At 41.9% G+C, this 19,609-nt stretch overlaps 1 protein-coding gene and 1 long non-coding RNA gene across 4 annotated transcripts in view; one reads left to right on the top strand and one right to left on the bottom strand.

Moving 5' to 3' along the window:
* LOC142776301 (cytoskeleton-associated protein 5-A-like) overlaps positions 1 to 19,609 on the bottom strand; it is a 182,701-nt gene that overhangs the window by 134,743 nt on the left and 28,349 nt on the right. The gene's annotated exons all lie outside the window — the stretch shown is intronic.
* On the top strand, positions 1,702 to 18,070 carry LOC142776298 (uncharacterized). The gene is made up of 3 exons (XR_012887435.1): positions 1,702 to 4,147; positions 13,905 to 14,109; positions 15,226 to 18,070. It is a non-coding gene; the product is annotated as an uncharacterized LOC142776298 (long non-coding RNA).

The raw sequence follows: 19,609 nt of genomic DNA, 5'->3' as shown, positions 1-19,609 counted from the left end.
CTGACTTCTGATCTTCCTGGCATAGTGCCGTCTGGGTGCTGTTTGTGGAAAATTTCGTTTTAAAACTACCGCTTATTTCTTCTAAAGCAAAATCGGTCTACATGGTAAGTAAATGTGCTTGTGTAAGATATTTGAAGCTCAATAATATTAGTGAAATTTTTTGCACATTCGCTTCCAAAAATCAAGGCAAAGTGTGTTATGTTTGCATTTTTTATTGCAATATTCCACTTTGTATGAATATCTGAGCAGTGATTACTTACTCCCCAGAAAGTATATTTTGAGGAAAAAATATCTTTAGACCTCTCAAGCTGCTGAAATATACTAGAAAATATCACAAATTTTACAAAATCGTGATTTTTGTCCGTATTGAGAGGCAATTTGCTCCATGTTGTGATACAATGAAAAGTCATCATTATACCTAAATTGTAAAAAAATAAAATTCTTTTTATAATAAAAATCTTATCACAAAAAGGACAGGAAAGAGCGCTGTCAAATGAATTTTATTGAAGGTGCTACGAGCGTTTTTATACTGAGCACCAGAACAGGGCTCATCTGCAACAAGATATGTGTGACCATGACAAAATAATCTTAACAGAGAAAAGAATACTTTCTTTCGGAAAAGATAAGTGAAGGTGTACTGATGCATTGATCCTTGGCCATCCTGATAAAAAGTTCTAAATTTTCTTATTTTTTGCTTGTTTTTTTCAAAAACCGTGTTTTATGAAACCTAGGACTGCACTTACATTCTTTACAGTGTCCGGCCATAAGACTACTATAGCCCTTCTTAACATTTAAAGAATGCTGTCTTGCTCGATCATTGAAACATTGCCCAGTTTGTCATAAGTTTTCTTTTCCACATGTGAGCGGTATATCATACACATTAGATTGGAATTCATTAAACCTATTCTAGTGACGAATGGTGCAAGATTGACTATTCCTGTTGCTGTAAGTACATGCACTTTTGAAAGCTTGCAAGGGGTGGAAAACAACAATATTATATCTGCTGGCTCTTTTCCTAAAATTGTGAGACACCTTATGTACGTAGTACCGTGTAACATGCAAAGGTCATTGGTCATTCTGTTTTTCTTTTGGTCCTGCTTCCTTTAACTATACTTTCTGCAGGAGGGTTTCGCAAACGAGTGTGATGATGCTGTTGGGGTATTGACTGGTGCTATCCGCCCAGGAGTGCTAAGAATGTTCTGCCTTTTGTTAGTGGGCATTCAAAATTAGTAAAAAGAGAAATTGACACCACATGTATTCAAGCCACCCTCCAGAAGTCATGTTAGTGCAAGGGTGAGGTCAGGCTTAAAAACCAGATTAAAAGACTAAAAGATGTTGGATATGCCAACAGAATCATCACACCCGTTTGCGAAACCCTCCTGCTGAAAGTAAAGTAAAGACAGGACCAACAAAAAAACAGAATGACCAAAACCTTTGCATGTTATACCACATAACGTGTCTCACAATTAAAAAAATAGCCTGCAGATGTGATATTAAAATGTTGTTTTCCACCCCTCGCAGGCTTTTGAAAGTGTGTGTACTAAACAGCAACAGGAATAGTCAATCTTGCATCATTCGTCATGAGAATAGGTTTACTTAATGCCAATTTAAAGTTTGTAGAAGTATTTTTTATCAGGAAGACCAATGATCAGTACATCACTACACGTTCACTTATCCTTTCCGAGAGGGAGTATTCTTTTCTCAGGTAAGATTATTTTGTAGTGGTCACACGTGTCGTCACGCATGAGCACTGTTCTTGTACTCCGTTTAAAAGCGCTCGTAGCGCATTCATTAAAATCAGTTGACAGTCGGCGCTCTTTCCTGTCCTTTTTGTTTCTTCCTGAAGTTGTCGCTCTGTGACTAGAAAACGACCACGATAAACCAACTTGCCCAAATTAAACTATTGTTACTTAACACGTAGACCGAGTTTCGTATATAAAGAAGGAGCGGTGCTTTTAAAATAAAATTTTCCCCATACAACACCTAGACGGCATTCCAGGAAGTTCAGAAGGCAGCCACGTGACCAAATATTTTTCCTCTCCTAAATATTCCAGAAGTTCCCTCTTTTCAGTGCAGCACGAGTTTTTCGAATACACTTGAGATGGTCGCTAACATGGCTGGGAAGTTGGTCATAAAATGACCCAGCTGTGTCATTAGCCATAATTATGCATTACCTCTTTTGTTTTTTGTGTGTCCTGACTCAGTTTTGTGTTCGTTTTTAGCTTATTCTCTTTCTGATCATTGTATTGGATTTTAGGTATTCGCTAAAGTTATATGTGCAAAAACCCATATATGTTTGCATGTACATCATTTCACATAATTAATTGTTATACAACCAGGAATACAAAGCTTAAACCACTGTGATTGTATACATTTGAAAAAACTATCCGTATATATTTTCGCGCGCATCACTTCTTGGGAACGATTGTGTACATGAAGGCGTATATAGTGAAATCATGGTGATTGTATATATTTGAAAGAATCATAAGTATATATGTGCCTGTATTTCATTCCTATTAACCGATTGTGTACATGAAGGAGTATTAAACTGGAAACCACTGAGATTGTGGACACTTGAAAGAATTATAGGGATATATTAGCGTGTATTTCATTTGTAGTCTCTATGTACTAGAAGCAGTATACTACACTGAAACCAGTGTAATTGTATGTTTCAAAGAATTGTCCATAAAGTGAAACTGAAAAATATAATAAACGTTTGAGGTGTTGCGTCTGTGGTGTACGTATACGTGAACATGTTACACATCTGGTGACGAAGTTGTGTGGCAGAAGAAAAGATTATAAGTCTTATTTGCCTATTAAATAAATGCAACATGCAAGAGCAGCAAGGCTTAGTTTTCTGTAACGCGCATTATGCATATACTGTGAAGTATATATAGATCAGGCGGAAGTTCATACACGATTGTACGTGTTTATATTTTTGCCAACACGCAATGAATGGAGCTCGACAGGTGGTGCACCATTGATAATCAGGGCCACTTTCTTCAAGTAGTGCGTATTCAGTGCATGCTGATATCTATTAGTGCAGTCTAAAGAATAGTGGCACCCCTGCCACGGGCACTCAACACCCTTGTGCACCCTTGTCGCACCCTCCTCAATGGGTGTTAAAAAGTGATGGACATTGAAGGCACCCTTCTTTAAGAGTGTTTTTCTAACACCCTACAGTTTTTTACATGTACACCTTATTCTAAGGGTGCATGGAAAAGCACCCTTTTTGGAAGGTGCTAAATTAACACCCTTAAGGTGCCGTTCATGGAACAAACTCATTTACACCCTTCTTGGTGTAAAACTTTTTACTGTGAAGAGTAGCTACGGTGCTCGGCTGCTGACCTGAAGATTTCGGGTTCGATGCCGGCCGTGGCGGTGACATTTCAATGGAGGCGAATTGGTAGAGGCTCGTGTATACTATGCGGTCAGTGCAGGTTAAAGAACACCAGATGGTTGAGGTTTCCGGAGCCCTCGACTACGGCGTCTCTCATAATCATCTCTTGGCTTTGGGATGTAAAGCCCCAGATATTATTAAATAAACTTATTTTTGTTGCACTCTTTGACATCTGTGAAATCTGCATAATCCAGACATTGTATTTATTTTGACTGTGATTTAACAAAGCACTTGTGGAAAATAATTAAAAAATTGATGGTATGATGTTTAAAAAAAACTGAGCTCTGAGGTGATATGAAAACATGATAGTACTCAATCATCATTCTTCATTCTAACTTAAACAATAAAGCACTTTGTGTAAAGTAAATTGAAAAAGGAGGAGTATTCTTGTTTATGTAAGGCACGTGATCCCTTGAGCTTGTAACTAGTTTTATTTGTTTCAGTAGGCATGTGGTCATTATAGACTAATTTAGGTGAGAGAGTATCTTGCTGATCAATTAGAGCAGTAAAATGGATACCAAGGGTTAGGAAATTGGTCGGAAGAGGGCTTGGTGCATACACATGTGTCCTCATGATTTTAGATGCCGTATTTCGAATGAGCGCAGTGTCACTCGCTGGACAAAACACTCGTTTATCTTGTGACAGGTGGTGCGTGTTGTCCGAGCCCTGCGAGCATGCTCCGCTTTTGTGGCCACAGACCGCGACGCTATGCTTGACCGGCGAACCCGGGTTCTTGAGCTTCTGCAGGTGAGTCAGTCAAAAATCCTATGATGGGCCTTACAGAGGCAAGGCTCACGAGTGTTATTCAGAATGGATTCAGAATGGCACACTTTGTGCTGTCGTCAGCAATGCCGCTCTGGATAGCTTTGAGCAATGCTTGTCTATGCAGGCTAGAAGAATTTCAATAGTAAATTTCATTTTGCAGCATACTACCTGTCTGTACTATCTCTTTTGGACAGCAAGGTTCTTATGTGAGGAAAATTTTTTGTCTTGTTTATTCTTGAATTAATTATTGCTAAGTTTGCACTGTACACTCAAGCCTCAATTAAATTTAGTTATGCAGTGAACAGCCAATTTTTCAGGCATGCTTGAAAATTCAGACGCTTTCACAGCACGGCAAGAGCCCCATAGAATCTGTGCATAAGAATATCTGATATTGTGTGTCCGTCATGGGTATTCTAGTGTTTATGTTGACCCGCACATCGCTGAATCGAATCTTGGTCGTGGTAGCCCCATTTGTGATGGAGCTGAAAATGCTAAGGCCCATGTGCTTTGATTTAGGTACACGTTAAACAACTCCAGCTGGTCGAAACTTTCAGAGCCCTCCAGTACTGTATGTCTCATAATCATATCTTAGCTTTTGGAAAGTAAAACCCCAACAATTATTCTTATTAGAGTCTGACATTTTTGGTGCTAAAATCGTCTGGGGTTCAATTTTTCAAACATATTGATCTTGTTTCAGTTCCAAAACAGTAATAATTGAAGCCATCACTGTTGCGTGTCACTATCGCATGCCTGAAGCAATGTTTTTGTGAGTCAATCCGTTAACGGGTGTAGCAGACTCCAAAATCACGTTGCCGTAATGCCAAAGTGTCATGCGATAAAGCTATTGAGAATTTTAAAGGGCTATTTTCACAGTGCGAGTGTTGTGATGCTTTTAGATAAGCACTGGAATGGTGGCTGGTGGCAATGGGTCAGCATGATTTTAGCACCAACAACCCTGTAACGATAAGCGTCTGGAGCTAACTGCTTGGTAGTATTTGCGGCCTTGTGTGGTTGTAAGCGTACGTTTCGCTTTGAATAGGCAAAAACCCAAACTCACTGCACCGCCATTTACTGTTACCTCTTTTTATGAAACTGCTACGTGTGCCCTACAGATTTGTTTTTTCTGGAATTAAAGCTGCTCACCATCCCTGTGTCAATGTGCGTTTGGTAATGGAGTAGGCACGACGAATACTACCATGGCAAACTTGGGTGTACGGTCGACTTCTGTTAATAGGTTCACGAAAAAAGCAAGAAACATCAAATTAAACTAGCTTCCAATTAGGCAAAATGCACAGAATTCTGCACTTTTATTGCTTCAAACCTGACAGTTCTTTATGAAAAATGTCTGTCATGTTCTCTTGCCAAACGTGGCTGCTGCTAGCAAGTTTTCTAAGCACTACACCTGCTAGTGTGCTTCTACAACATTGTCTTCTTCAACAGAACTCGAAAACCATTGTGCAAGACCGGCAGCAACATCGATATAGTCCTCGGTGGCCATTCGTTTTTACGTCGTTGTTCACTAGCCGGACCAATTGCACAATTTTTCAGTTCATTAGTGGACTGCATGTATCGATAGTGCTGTCCACGGCAACGAATTTTTCTAAATGGACGTCACTAAGAAGGGCCCCAAAACTATCATCGTGGAATTCTCCTGTTTGCACTTGATAGGCCTAATACCATACTTTCGTGCGATTTCCTGCATGGGGGTGTCTCCCTGTTCAAGGTCTTTCAAGATTTTTCGACTTTCGTCGCCAGGTCAAGTGTTCGGCTAGTTGGTTTATCACGTTATATTAGAACAGCTCAACGGGACGCGGATGGAACAGAACACATAAACACACACACAGCCCCGTGTGTTTTAAGCGTTCTTTTCCGCCAGCATCCAGTGTCGCTGTTCAACTAGACATCACCCAGGCTTCAACCAAATTCAACCAGACATCAACCCAGCGTGCGGATGAAGCACTCAACACCTCACAATAAAAGACCTAGTTAGCCGATATGATCAATGGGATGCCCTTGTATTGACTAAACAAGGTGACCCCTTCATGAACCGTGGTGCTGCGGGCAGTGGTGATGGCGACAACAGCCGGTCTGACAGCTGTCTTTGCAGTGAAAAGTTTTTCATTTTATTGAAACATTACGGTCACCTAGAGGCTCTCAACTGAAAATTAACTTCTATTCAACCAAACTTACAGACTTTGAACTTCGAATTACTGCGCATTTTTATAGGCGTGCATGCAAAATTGATGAGACCACTTGTTGACTTCTAATTAACTGGAAATTCCAATTAAGTGACTGAATTATCAGGAATCGACTGTATATTGAAGCAAGCATGCTAGCAGTGATGGCATGAGCTTAAAGCGATGTGCTGTACAGTATAAATGATTGGCTATATATGGCAGCAAAGGCTGTGTTTCAAAGAAGTGGCGCAGATTTTGCACAATGTTTCGTCTTTAATATGCATGCACACGCACTGAAGAAAGCTGGACAAGTCACCTTAAGCCTTTGTGTTCCGTGCCATGGCCATAATTCTGTGCTTTGTTGGTATTGATGGCATTTATTGAGATGAAAATTGGCAGTTGTCAGTTAGTATGAAGTTAAGTGGAGGTTGCCGACAGGTGCCTAACGTACTTCATTTGCTCGCATAACTTGCGCACTTTTTATCAGTTTTGGGGCTTCACAAAGGCATGCGCAAATTACATGGAGATTTTGCAAACTCATCTGAAATAACAGGCAGTTTTATATTAGTGTACACTAAGCTTGCGTTTGTTGTGGTCGCCCACTATTTTCGTCACTTAACGGGAGCCCGCAAGAGGATAGCATACGGCGCATGCACAGTGGCAACAAACACTAATGCAAAGCTTCGGGTATGCTATTTTAAAACTCCCTAATCTGTAATAGTATATGGTCCTAACGGGCCCGATTATACACGAAAAAAATGGAGCACAAACAAAGCTCACTTGTTTGTTTAACAGAATCAGCACGTGCTTTAACCAGCCAGATCCGGTCATGCGCGGTGAGGTCGAAATCACTGGTCAAGAGGTCTGATTGGGCATCATGGTCCTGGCCACTGTCAGCGCCCTCCCAATGCGCGTCGTCCAGATGTTTTGGCGAGCGTGTTTGAATGCCCCATTTTGTTGAAGCTTTTCTCGACAATGCTGACAATGCTGACATTTTCTCGACTATGCTGAGAATGCTGCTTTTCTCGACAATGCTGACATACATGCTTTTCTCGACAATGAAGCTTTTATCGACATGACAAATATGCCCATTTTTCTTTATAATATGTGATATATGTACACCATTCAAGTCTATTCGAAATTATTCCACCAAAATCACTGTTTGCTTTGAATATAAAATTAACCGTTCACATATAAGTTCCCTGTTAGCCAAAAACGTAGTTACATATTGTTATTAAACAGAAATCTCCGTTCTAGCTTTAAATGTAATGCAGTGTGCTTCGAAACAGATCTTTCGGTCGCCATTTTGTGAATGAACATAAGGAATGCGTAGGCAAGGTATTGGTAAGCAGAGTACATTTACCACAATGTCATTGCAGTGGCTCCCACATTTATGATGCTGAATATTTTATTCACTCTGGTGCTCACTGAAAAAAAGTTGTGACGTTGTTCTAGCTGTTTTTGTTGATAATGTCGTAATTTCTCTCTTACTGTCGAAACACAAGCAACAGGAGAGGTTCTGGTGTTTGGCAACCTATACTTATGTCTGCATGTAATCAGCTCAGTAGGCATGGATTGCTGATCAGCAGTGTTTTTCTGTTTTGCTGATTTTTTCTGCCCCTCTGTAAATGTGTCATTTACAAGCTGTTCAAAAAAACATTGGTACAGTTGTTCTGGTTAGACCGCAGCACAAGGCCGAAGCCCAGCTCACGCTCAATCTATTAATTCTTAACCTCCTGACGCATGGACGGTAGAATCCTACAGATGTAGACAAAACCACACAGCAACACATCCAAGGTGTCTTTTTTTACGGACTTGCTTGTCTTTGCACTTTATTTTTAAAATTTCATAGACATAATTACTACACTGAAGACTGCAGACATTAAGGCATTTTTCATGTTGCAGTGCAGTAAAGGAAATCCTTTGCATATTTGGCAATAATGTAATGCTTGTATCATGCACTCTAAAAACTGTGGAGGGTATCGCAAGAGTAAACATGCCAAGTTACTCTTCAGAGTGTTCTTCAACTCTTGCAAAAGATCAGATAGAGTGAAACACATTTTCACTCTATATGAGATGAGTCAGTGAAACAGCTTTATACTCTACCTCGCTTTGAACGCGTAAAACGTGGTTATACTCCTGGTCTTGATTATATTTAGATGCGCTGGCACAATGCGAGTGATTAGCACTACCTAGTAACCACACATATCTGCAGTAAAATGTACTGCATTTGTTTCTTGAGGCGTTAGAGTCAATGAACAATAAGAACAGCCTTTCCAGTCTTCGCCAGTGAATGTCAGTGCACTGGAGGGCACTTGGAACTCTTAATATCCGCGTTTTTAGTTTCGTATGTGTACAGTGAAATAAGTGAATACTACTTTATTCGATCGGTCACGATCGAAACTCAACGCAAACGACTGTGACGTTCTCCTTATAATAATATTCGTGGTTTTCGCTACGACCATTGCGCATGGGGATGCTGTTGAAGCCTAACGTACTGTACGGCTAGTCATAGAATGTGAAGAAGAACGCGAACAAGAAAAACTGAAAATATGTCCAAGGGGGACAACAAAAAGCAACTAAATTGTTTAGAGTACTCTTCAGAAGCGCGATATTTTGTACGCATAAGTGGCTAACCACTTAGCGAGTTAGTGCAAATGCCGTAAATATAATTGGTCGTACTAATCCTGTTTTTTCTACGGTAAAAAACGTTTCGAATAGACGTTCTGATTTTACGAAGCACGAAACAAACACAATAAACACGTTAGCTACAGTCTGGCTGTTTTTGTAAAGCACTGAGGCACTTAAATCTCCACGTAATCTGTAAGAAAATGCAGACAAATATTGCTTTTGACATGAAGATTTATACACTAACATACCGTCTTTCAGTGTGGTGCAGTAGTTACCGTGTCGGGCTTCTCATGTACAATGCGTCTAGAAGTCGCAGGTTCAAGTCTCACTCGCACACTTTTAAAAAATTTTTATTTCTTCTTTTTTTGTCGCAGTGCTCGTATTTAGCCATCTTTACAGTGTTGTGATGGCGTAGTGGTTAGTGCATCAGCCTCTCATGCAAGATATTCATGGCCCGAATCCCGGTGCCGCGCAGTTCCCAAACAGATTTTTCAAAAATTCTGCGTGGTGATGGAACTGCATTAAGAGGCCTGGGCTGCGACCTCACCGGTGACCACAGCCGGTAACGCATTCCCTCAACAGGGAAGAATTGGCCACCCTGGTGCATTACGTGGCCACTACCTCCTACAGGCATACGTCAATTAACTCACAGCCCTCAGGCATCAGCAGCTACGAAGCAACCGAGCACCGCGGCAGTCAGATCTGCAATGCAGCAGAGGGTGCTAAGAATCTCTGGGTCCAGACAGGCCACCATTGGAACCAGAACTTGGCAACGTTTAACGCAAGAACTTTATCTAGTGAGGCAAGTCTAGCTGTACTATTCGAAGAGCTAGAGGGTGTTAAATGGGATGTAATAGGGCTCAGTGAGGTTAGCAGGACAGATGAGGCCTATACGGTGCTACATAATGGGCACGTCTTTTGCTATCCGGGCTTGGCTGGCAGAAGAAAACTTGGTGTGGGGTTCCTTATCCACAGAAATGTGGCTGGCAACACAAAGGAATAAAATAGCATTATTGAAAGGGTGGTAGGTATTATAATTAAACTCAATTAGAGATTCAAGATATAAGGTGATACTGGCTTACATGGATACATCCAGCCATGATGACGCGTCGGTTGAAAGCTTCTATGAAAATAAGAATTGACAATGAGTAATGTAAGAAAACACAGTATACTATACTGATGGGAGACTTCAATGCAAAGGTACGGAAGAAGCAGGCTGAAGACCAGGTAGAAGAAGATTATGGCATCGGTACTAGAAATGCCTCAGGGGGTTTACTAGTAGAATTCGCAAAACGCGACAATTTGCAGATTTTGAATATCTTCTACTGAAAACAAGGGAACCGAAAGTGGACATGGAGGAGCTCTCATGGCGAAGATAAGAACGAAATATATATTACACTGAGTGCACACCCAGGCATTATGCAGGATGTGGAAGTGCTTGGCGCCCCGCCGCGGTGGTCTAGTGGCTAAGGTACACGGCTGCTGATTCGCAGGTCGCGGGATCAAATCCCGGCTGCAGCGGCTGCATTTCCGATGGAGGCAATAATGTCATAGGCCCAGTTGCTCAGATTTGGGTGCACATTAAAGAACCCCAGGTGGTCGAAATTTTCGGAGCCCTCCACTGCGGCGTCTCTCATAATCATGTAGTGGTTTTGGCACGTTAAGCCCAAGAAATCAGTCAATCATCAATGGAAGTGCTTGGCAAGGTATGATGCAGTGACCATAGAATGGTACGGTCTCGAATTCACCTAGACTTGAAGAAAGAACGACAGAAACTGATATGCAAGAAGCTAATCAATGAGCCAGTAGTACTGAGAGAGAAAGTACAGGAATTCAGAGTCTCGCTTCAGAACAGGTACTCAGCTCTTATTGAGGAAACCAGCCTTAGCGCTGTCGCAATGAATGATAATTTGACGAGTATTACACAGTTATAGTCTACTGTTAGCGTGAAAGCGGAGGTTAAGGGATCGACGTTACCGTGCAGCAAATGTAAGTTGGGGACAGTGTCGTATAGTTTGGCGGGATAGCGTTAACGTGCCCCAGCTCGGATGGTGGCGCCACCTATCAGATGGTTAATAAGGTAAAGACAGTGAAAAGTAAAAGAAAACGAGAATGTTTGCCTATGCCACCGCGTGAAGCATTGTTACAAGTTTATTTTTCTCATAATAAAAGCAAATAAATATGAACCACGCACAAAACGCGAAAAAAATTATGTTGCTGATTTGTTTACATCAATCTTGTAGTTAGACCTAGATGAGTTCGAAAAGGGAAGCTATCTCAAAAATTACGCCATCTTATCTGTTATACTCGGTCAACAAAGCTAACTGAAGGCAAGCGAAGCCAATTTAAACAGTCGTTTGCTGCGAACAAGGTAAATCTTTCAACAACTACGCCAAAATCACTTCGAAGCAGGCGTCCGAGAGCGCCACCATGTTTACGTACACTACGTACCCTTACGCTACTACGGTAACCTTAAATCTGAAAAATAGCGTGCGTATGGTAAGCGGTACGGGTAACGTACGTATCTACGTTAGTTACAGTAGTTAGACTGGACACTGACAAGCTGTCCCAGTAGATGAACAATTTCATCTAGAAATGTCAAAGCATGCAAGCCTCAACTATAACAGACAAAATAGAGTTGGTAGAGCTTTTGAAGTTGATTAATAAGCGTAAGGTATCCGATGTAAGACGGTATAACATGCAGAGAATTGAACACGGTCTAAAAAAGGGAGGAAGCATCGGAGCAGTAAAGAGGAAACTTGGCATAGGCAAAAATCGAATGTATGCACTAATAGACTAGGAAGGCAAAATAACTACCAATATGCATAGGATAGTTCAAACAGCAGAGGAGTTTTACAGAAATCTGTACAGTAGCCGGAACACCCATGGCCTTATTATTAGAACTAGCAGTACCCCAGATGGCATCCCACCAGTAATGATAGAAAAAGTCAGAAAAGCCTTGGAGGGAATGCAAAAAGGCAAAGCTTCTGGTTAGGATCAGGTAACATCAGATCTGCTGAAAGATGGAGGACAGATTGAGTTGGAAAAACAAGCCACCCTGTTTATGAGGTGTCTCCTCACGGGAACACCACCAGAATCTTGGAAGAATGCTAACACCATCTTAATACACAAGGAAAGAGATGACAAGGACTTGAAGAATTAAAGGCTGATCAGCTCGCTCTTTGTCGTATACAAGCTACTTACAAAGGTATTTGCTAATAGAATTAGACAACATTGGAATACAACGAACCAAAGGAACAAGCAGGATTTCGAACAGGCTACTCAATCAGGTAATAGAGAAGAGCTCAGAATATAGCCAGCCACTGTACAAAGCCTTTATAGATTACGAGAAGGCGTTTGCTTCAGTAGAATTATCAGAAGTCATGCACACACTCCAGAATCAGGGCGTCGACGAAGCATATATAAACATCTTGAAAGAAATCTGCAGAGGATCAACTGCTACCTTTGTGCTTTATAAAAAAAGCAATAGAATACCAATCAAGAAGAGTGTAAGGCAGGGGAATAGAATCTCCCCAATGCTATTTACCACATGCTTACAGGAGGTTTTCCGAGGCCTAGAATGGGAAAAGTTAGGGTTAAGAGTTGATGGAGAGTACCTTATATTGGGTGCTTTGTGGATGACAATGCACTGCTGAGTAACTCAGGGGACGAATCGCAATGTAAACGAAGTTAGACAAGGAGAGCAGAAAGGTAGGTTTTAAAATTTATCAGCAGAAAACGAAAGTAATATACAACCTCGGAAGAGAGCAGCGCTTCGAGATGCGTAATAGTACACTTCAAGTTGTAAAAGACTATGTCTACTTAGGGTAGGTAATAACCGTGGAGCCGAACCACGAAATTGAAGTAACTAGAAGAATAAGAATGTGATGGAGCACATTTGGCAAGTACTCTCAAATCATGACAGATAGATTGCCACTATTCTTCAAGAGGAAGGTATATAACAGCTGCATCATGCCGGTACTTAGCTACGGAGCAGAAACCTGGAGACTTACAAAGAGGGTTCAGCTCAAGTTGAGCATGACGCAGCGAGCAATGGAAAAAAATGATAGGCGTAACCTTAAGAAACAAGAATAGAGCAGAGTGGATCAGGGTACAAACCGGGGTTTAGGATATCATAGTTGAAATCAAGAAGAGGAAATGGACATGGGCCAGGCATGTAGTGCGTAGACAGGATAACTGCTGGTCATTAGGGTAACTAACTGGATTTCCAGAGAAGGCAAGCAGGTTAGGGGGAGACAGAAGGTTAAGTGGGCAGATGAGAATAGGAAGTTTGCGGGTGTAAAATGACAGCAGCAAGCACAGGACCAAGTTGACTGGCGGAACATGGGAGAGGCCTTTGTCCTGCAGTGGACGTAGTCAGGCTGATAATGATGATGATGATGATGGCATTGTGCGTGCTATGAAATCCATCAAAAACAATAAAAAGGCCCAACTTCAGCTTTTTTTTCTGTGAGGTCGGCTGCAACTCTCTTCGGTGGGGTTATGGTATTCTGCTTTGGGCAGCGTTACATTACTCTATTGAGTGGGGGGGGGGGGGGTGCTTTCGCCCACTCTGGGGGAGTCACTCTACTCTGGCTTACAAGGAGGTGATTTACTTTGAAAAAGAGAGTGAAATATGGGACAAGAAAGTACTCTCTCAAAGAGAGTGCCCAGCGCTCTCTTAGTTATTAGAGTTTGTGAATAAAGTGGCTTTCAAAAGTTTTTAGTTGTTTCAAGAGATGAAGAACAAAATGGGAAATAAAAGAAAATGTGCTTTTGCATCATGTTTGGCCAAAAACCTCGGTAGGGCAAGGGTGGCATGCAAAAAACTCTCTTTTTTGGCTTGTAAGATTAATAGATACCCAGATGTGTGCAGGCATTAGCTGTGCAGCGTGAGCCCAGTGAGCCACATGTGGACTTGGCCATTCTAGGTCTGGCCTACCACTTTGTGGGCAACTGTGTGTCATCGTTCAGTGCTTTGTCAAGCGCCACCGTGATGTCAATGGCCCGCCGTCTTCCTTTCTTCCTTCTGGGCCTTCCAGCCACTGGCTGGGGACGGGGGCATGAGTGCCAGTGAGCGCATTCACCAGGAAATGTGATCGGTGCGGCTTGGTGGGTGTCCAACTCGACTGAAAGGTTCGTCACTTCAAAAGCCGCTCTGCTATGCTCTCGCAAAGCTGAGCTTGATTACTTGCAGACTCTGTGAAACGTGATTGGTTTGTGCCAAATAGGAATCTGCAAGTGTTCATAGAAATATTGCAGAAAGATGTTTGGAAAGGAAACTGAATTAGACTTAACCGTGATGAGTTGCACTGAGTGAGTGCACGGTCAGAAAAATTACAAAACATATAGGCAGCATGTTAAAAATTGGCTCATTTAAGCACAATGCTTCTTCACCAATCATGCAGAATAATCACGCAATAGATGAAATTCTGGCATGCGGCCCAGTGTTCTACTTGCTTTGGGGAACATATGTCAATTTCCAAGGATAGCGCTATTTGTTGAGGCATTTCTATAAAGCCTTCAGCGGGAATCGCATTCAGTACATCTGCTTGTTATTGTATCCTGACAATGTGCCACAATGAATTTGGGTTGGCTCATTGCAATCTGCTAGCAGTGAGAAAAAAAGTGGCATGTTTGTGCTCATTATTCCTTTTTACACATTCTTTGTATGAATTTTCCAAATTTGGTGCAGTTGTGGCTTTCTTGCCGCATGAAGGATGTTTGTATGGAAAATATGTTGTTGAAAGAAAAGCGGAAGAAACAACTGTTGGCACGAGACGCAAGTGTGCAGCTTGTAAGACATGTGGGTCACAGATGGGTTGGTGTCTGTGATGTATGAAAACCTTTTTCTACTCTGCTATACTATTGAAGACACCATTTATTCCACAACTGGCTGCACTTCAGATAGGATAGTTACACCGTTTAGAGTCTGGTCCAAGAATTCAACATGTCACTCAAATTTGCTCATGCATTTCGTGCCGCTTGGTGCCCGTACACTGTGAAAGCATGTCCTTCATTTGAGACTGCTTGCAGGTGAACAGTTGGGTGCTGCCATGTAAGATCACTCGGGTCATCGCTTGTACCAAACAGGTCTTCATTTTTCGCGGTGTTTGTGTGCATGTCTAGTTGAGTACCCAGGTGTGCAGCAATGGCTGCACGTAACCTGTAGCAGAGTCTGGCGTTGCAGCTGCCTTGGGAAGTGGTAGACTAAAGGAAACTTCAATTGGCCTTTTCTTTCTGTTCTTGCAGGACATTTCATTCGCCGGTCACCGTGGTTCACGCCAACTCTCTTATCAGGGACTGTGGAATCCGAAGGAGCCTAACAACGAGCTGAAGGACTACCATGTTCGATGAACTGTTTTCTATTGTGAACACCATCAAATGGACACCAGGGGAAGGAAAGTGAAGCCTAGTGTGACCGAATATCAAATGGCGAGATGGGCAGGTGGAGTGAGTCGACCATAGAGGCAGTCCGGGCCGACTGGAAATCGTCGACAGGGAGGCCTTTTTCCTGCCATGAACCCAGTGAATGGGTTGACAATGTCATTGAGAGTGTGCAGTATGTCATTATGCAGCAGCTGCAAGGAGTGGTTTAATGAGTCATTTGTATGTGTGACACTTGAGTTTCACAATCACTTAGATGCTAGAGGCACCGTGTGATATCAATGCTTGTTAAAAAAAAACATGTGGCAGACACTACACGGGGCCCCTCATTACAACGTGCCGCATAGTCACATCAAGGCTTTGGCTAGTGAAATCTCAGCAATTATTATTTAACAAACAAAAAGTTGTCTTCAGTTTTTTTTGTTTATAGGCTGGGCTGTCTTGAATGTGATTTTGTTGGAAAAGCCATGTTTTAGTGCTGCAACGTTTCCAGTTCGACAATTTCTTTTCACTTCAAGATTTCATCTTTACCTGAAGTCTGTCAATTTTTGATTGCCTACTGTTTGTATTTCTGCTAGTTTGAAACATTTTGGTACATGGTTCAAACTAGCTCTTCTGTGCACTTGTGTCTGTTCGGCCGATGATACTTACATATGCTTGTTGAGTATGTGATCCTGCTTTGAATGTAACAATGCAATGCAAGATATTTCGTAAACCTAACACTGACTCTTACATCGGTGTAATTTTACTTATTTTCAACCCCTTGGTTAAAATAAGAGTAATTTATGGTATGATTCCTGCAGCTGCCAAGCAAACATCAGTTTGGTGTAGACGAAATTCGTCAATCTGCTCATTGCATGTGCTAACATAAGTTGTGTGCTATTTAGGCTTGCATTTCATGCGGTTTGTTTCACTGTGCACGTACCACATTTATGTTATTTAAATCACACTTTTTTATGATTGTGATGCCCAAATGGAGGGGGTTGATTCTCATATTTAAAAAGTGTAAATTGACTTCACCCCTTTTTACTTTCACGACAGCAACATTACGGTGGGAACAAGATAAAACATAAATCATTTTATTTGGCTTATATTAAAAAGAAAAAATTGGTGCAGAAAGTGAGCCGACTGCTTGTGTCTGGCACTCCGTCGCTCACTGACTGTAGTCAGATGCACCGCTTGAGGCAACAATCTCGCTATGCCATAGTAGGTTGCCTTCCATTCTGTCAAAACCTTTTGTAATTACATTCATTTTAAATTACTTGGCCACATCATCACCTTTGACCTGCTTTCATGCATCTGAAATCCACCCTGCGATGGTTGGCAAGGACGCTTTCTGCAGCTTGCGCATCGGCATCTCCTTTTGGTTGAGGATGTGCACCGACTGTATGTACTTCTGTCGAAGGTTACTTTTAAAAGTTTTGTTGGCTGCAACGTTTTGCTGTTGCAGCACAGGCATTGTGCCATCTTGAATCACGACCAAGTCACATTTGCTGCTTTGAAACTTGACGTTAACTCTGGTGTAAGATTGCCTTGAAATGTTTTCAACAAAAGCTTCGACAGCGTGCCAACAGGTTTATCGAGCAATGCTCCCAGGTGGTGCTGCCACACGACTCAAAATTGAGGCTGGCATCAGCTCCATTGTCATTACCGTTTAACTTTGACTCTACTATAGCATATTTAGAAAAAAATCATTTCCTGGCTTTTTTTTTGTGAAAATGATGTCGTGCCCCGCCGTGGTGGTCTAGTGGCTAAGGTACGGCTGCGACCCACAGGTCGCGGGATCGAATCCCGGCTGCGGCGGCTGCATTTTTGATGCGGGAAAAAATGCTGTAGGCCCGTGTGCTCAGATTTGGGTGAATGTTAAAGAACCCCAGGTGGTCGAAGTTTTCAGAGTCCTCCACTACGGCGTCTCTCATAATCATATGGTGGTTTTGGGACGTTAAACCCCACATATCAATCAAGATGATGTCGTGGTGCCTGAGATGTCGAACCACCTGAAAACCTGGGGAAAAATAATAAAATAAAAATCTGGCTCAACGACGGAATGACAAAATGCGCTTGGTGGACTTGCTTGTGTGCTCTTTCTTGCTGAAAAGAGCTGCTCAGGTTTGTGTGTATTTTCCCACATTTGTGTAAAAAAAAGAGGTGGGTGGGGGTGGAACGGTGCTTAGAAAAGAGAAAATATTGTATTTGCGACCCAGTCTGCATATTTGTTGAGTGGCTCCTGTGCCTGTCTGTCAAATGGATGCAGTATTTATACGAGTGAAAAACTGGCAAAAGAAGAAGGCTGGACCACTGGCAAAAATAAAGCAAACATCGCACCCACTATTTACTACTCGGTGCATGATTTGCCTATTTGTGTTATACTAGAATCCTGCTGTTACGTTGCCGGGCGCAGCATTTTCCTGGCTGTTACATTGTTTTCAGCTGGTTTCTGGGTAGCTGCCTGGGATTCGAGTGCATTGGGAATGCCGCTTTTACGTTGCGACTATGGGACGATTCCTGCCCTGTACGTTTGAACTGGCCATCTCAGACGGCCAAGGCAATCCCGCTGACTTTTCGCATGGCCTTTCCTGATGAATGTGCAAAGTCGAGCCATTTATGCTCGCTGTTCCAGCCGTATACAATGCCGTGGACGGCCAAAATGACTAAAGGTGCCTGTGCTGGTCTCAAATAGAACTTGCCAACATTTGGCATTAAATGACAATGTGTCCGTATCGTGTCTTTTATGAGTCTGTGCTTTAACTCGATCCTATCGTCGTTGAGACTCAACATACACACAACTTGGAATCCCCTAGCTACAACCTGGTGACGACTTAGAAACAAACTGATGACCTAACTAAGGCATAGAAACAATCCAGAATAGTCTGCATAATCGTCCAGTTTTGCTGTTTCAAGGCTTCAACTGCACAGTGCGAGATTTGCTGTATTTTTCTTTTTCGGAACCACACTCAAGACTGCTGCCACCGTAACGAACACAATGGCTTTTCTGAATTGCCGTGGTACGATTTCCTAGGGTAAAAAAAATTGTTGTAAATAATATAATTCATTTTATTTAGTATGCAAGTTGCACAGGATTTAATTTGCAGGGTCGCTTGGTACGAAGAAGTAATGGTGGTGATGCATGATCTATCGTGTCAGACACCATCGCATTGTAACCAAACTAAGAAAAGAAAAAAAGCAGTAGTAGAATGGCCTCATTGTAGCTCACAGTTGCAGTTCTCTCTAGAACGAAATTTGTCAATCACAGCTCACTCGCGCATGCACGTATATGCATGCTTACTGTATCTCAAAAAACAAAAGGCTGAATCATTTCTGTAGGAAGATTATATCTCCCATTGCTGTCTTCTTTTTTAATGCTTAACCAAATAAAAGTGAGCAGTTCATCAGAGAAAGAAAAAAATGCGAAAATGTCTACTGTAGTTACAAGTCTGTGAAAAGGCTTGAACTTTTTGATGCTTTAATCTTTTCCTGCTAAACAAACTGCAACGTGGTGCCGCGCGACATCGAAATTTTGGAGGTGGATCTGCTCTTGCACGGGAACCTGCGATTATTCTTTTGTTATGTAGACTTGATTTTCTTTACCTCTTCATTTTTAATGTCGCATGCAGTACTGCTGGGTGCACAAGACAGTGTCACTACAAAGAGAGGTGTCCAGGAGGCGCGGCGCGTCTTGTAAATATCTTACGCCATTTCATTTTCTTTTTTATCACATAGGTATGGAGTACGTATGATGTGATCGTGTCACACACACTTTGAAAACCAGTGCAAATTACCCTATGAGGATAAAACAAAATATTCAAGACGAGCGCAATGGCTAACAAAAAACCACTAATGCAAAAGCAAATAACAAAAAAAGGAAGGAGAAGTGAAGTGGTAGTCGCATGTTCATTTCTAATTTACGTTAGTATAGTCAGTTGCGATCCAAGCTAGCTGGCACGAAAAGGCTTGAACCAAAGAATAACACGTGATATTGCTTATTTATTTACAAAATAGTTGATTAGAATACCGGGTCATCTTTTTTAAAGGTCAATTTCATTCTGGCAAGTGTTACCTGCTAGACATTCATTCAATCGTGATATGACAAAGAAAGGAAGTTGGGATTGAACTTTGGCCCACCTGTAGCTCTCTAACGTCCACCCGAGTGCCAGTACAAGGCTGTTCTTGCAGTTGCAACCATTTAAATGAGGCCGCCGTGACTGTAAAAGAGGGAAACGGTGTCCTCGAGCTTAACAGTTGAAAACTT

The sequence above is a fragment of the Rhipicephalus microplus genome, chromosome X (assembly GCF_043290135.1).
Source record: "Rhipicephalus microplus isolate Deutch F79 chromosome X, USDA_Rmic, whole genome shotgun sequence".
NCBI classification, from domain to species: Eukaryota; Metazoa; Arthropoda; class Arachnida; order Ixodida; family Ixodidae; genus Rhipicephalus; species Rhipicephalus microplus.
Note: the sequence above shows the minus strand (reverse complement) of the source record. Positions and strands in the feature narration are given on the sequence as shown.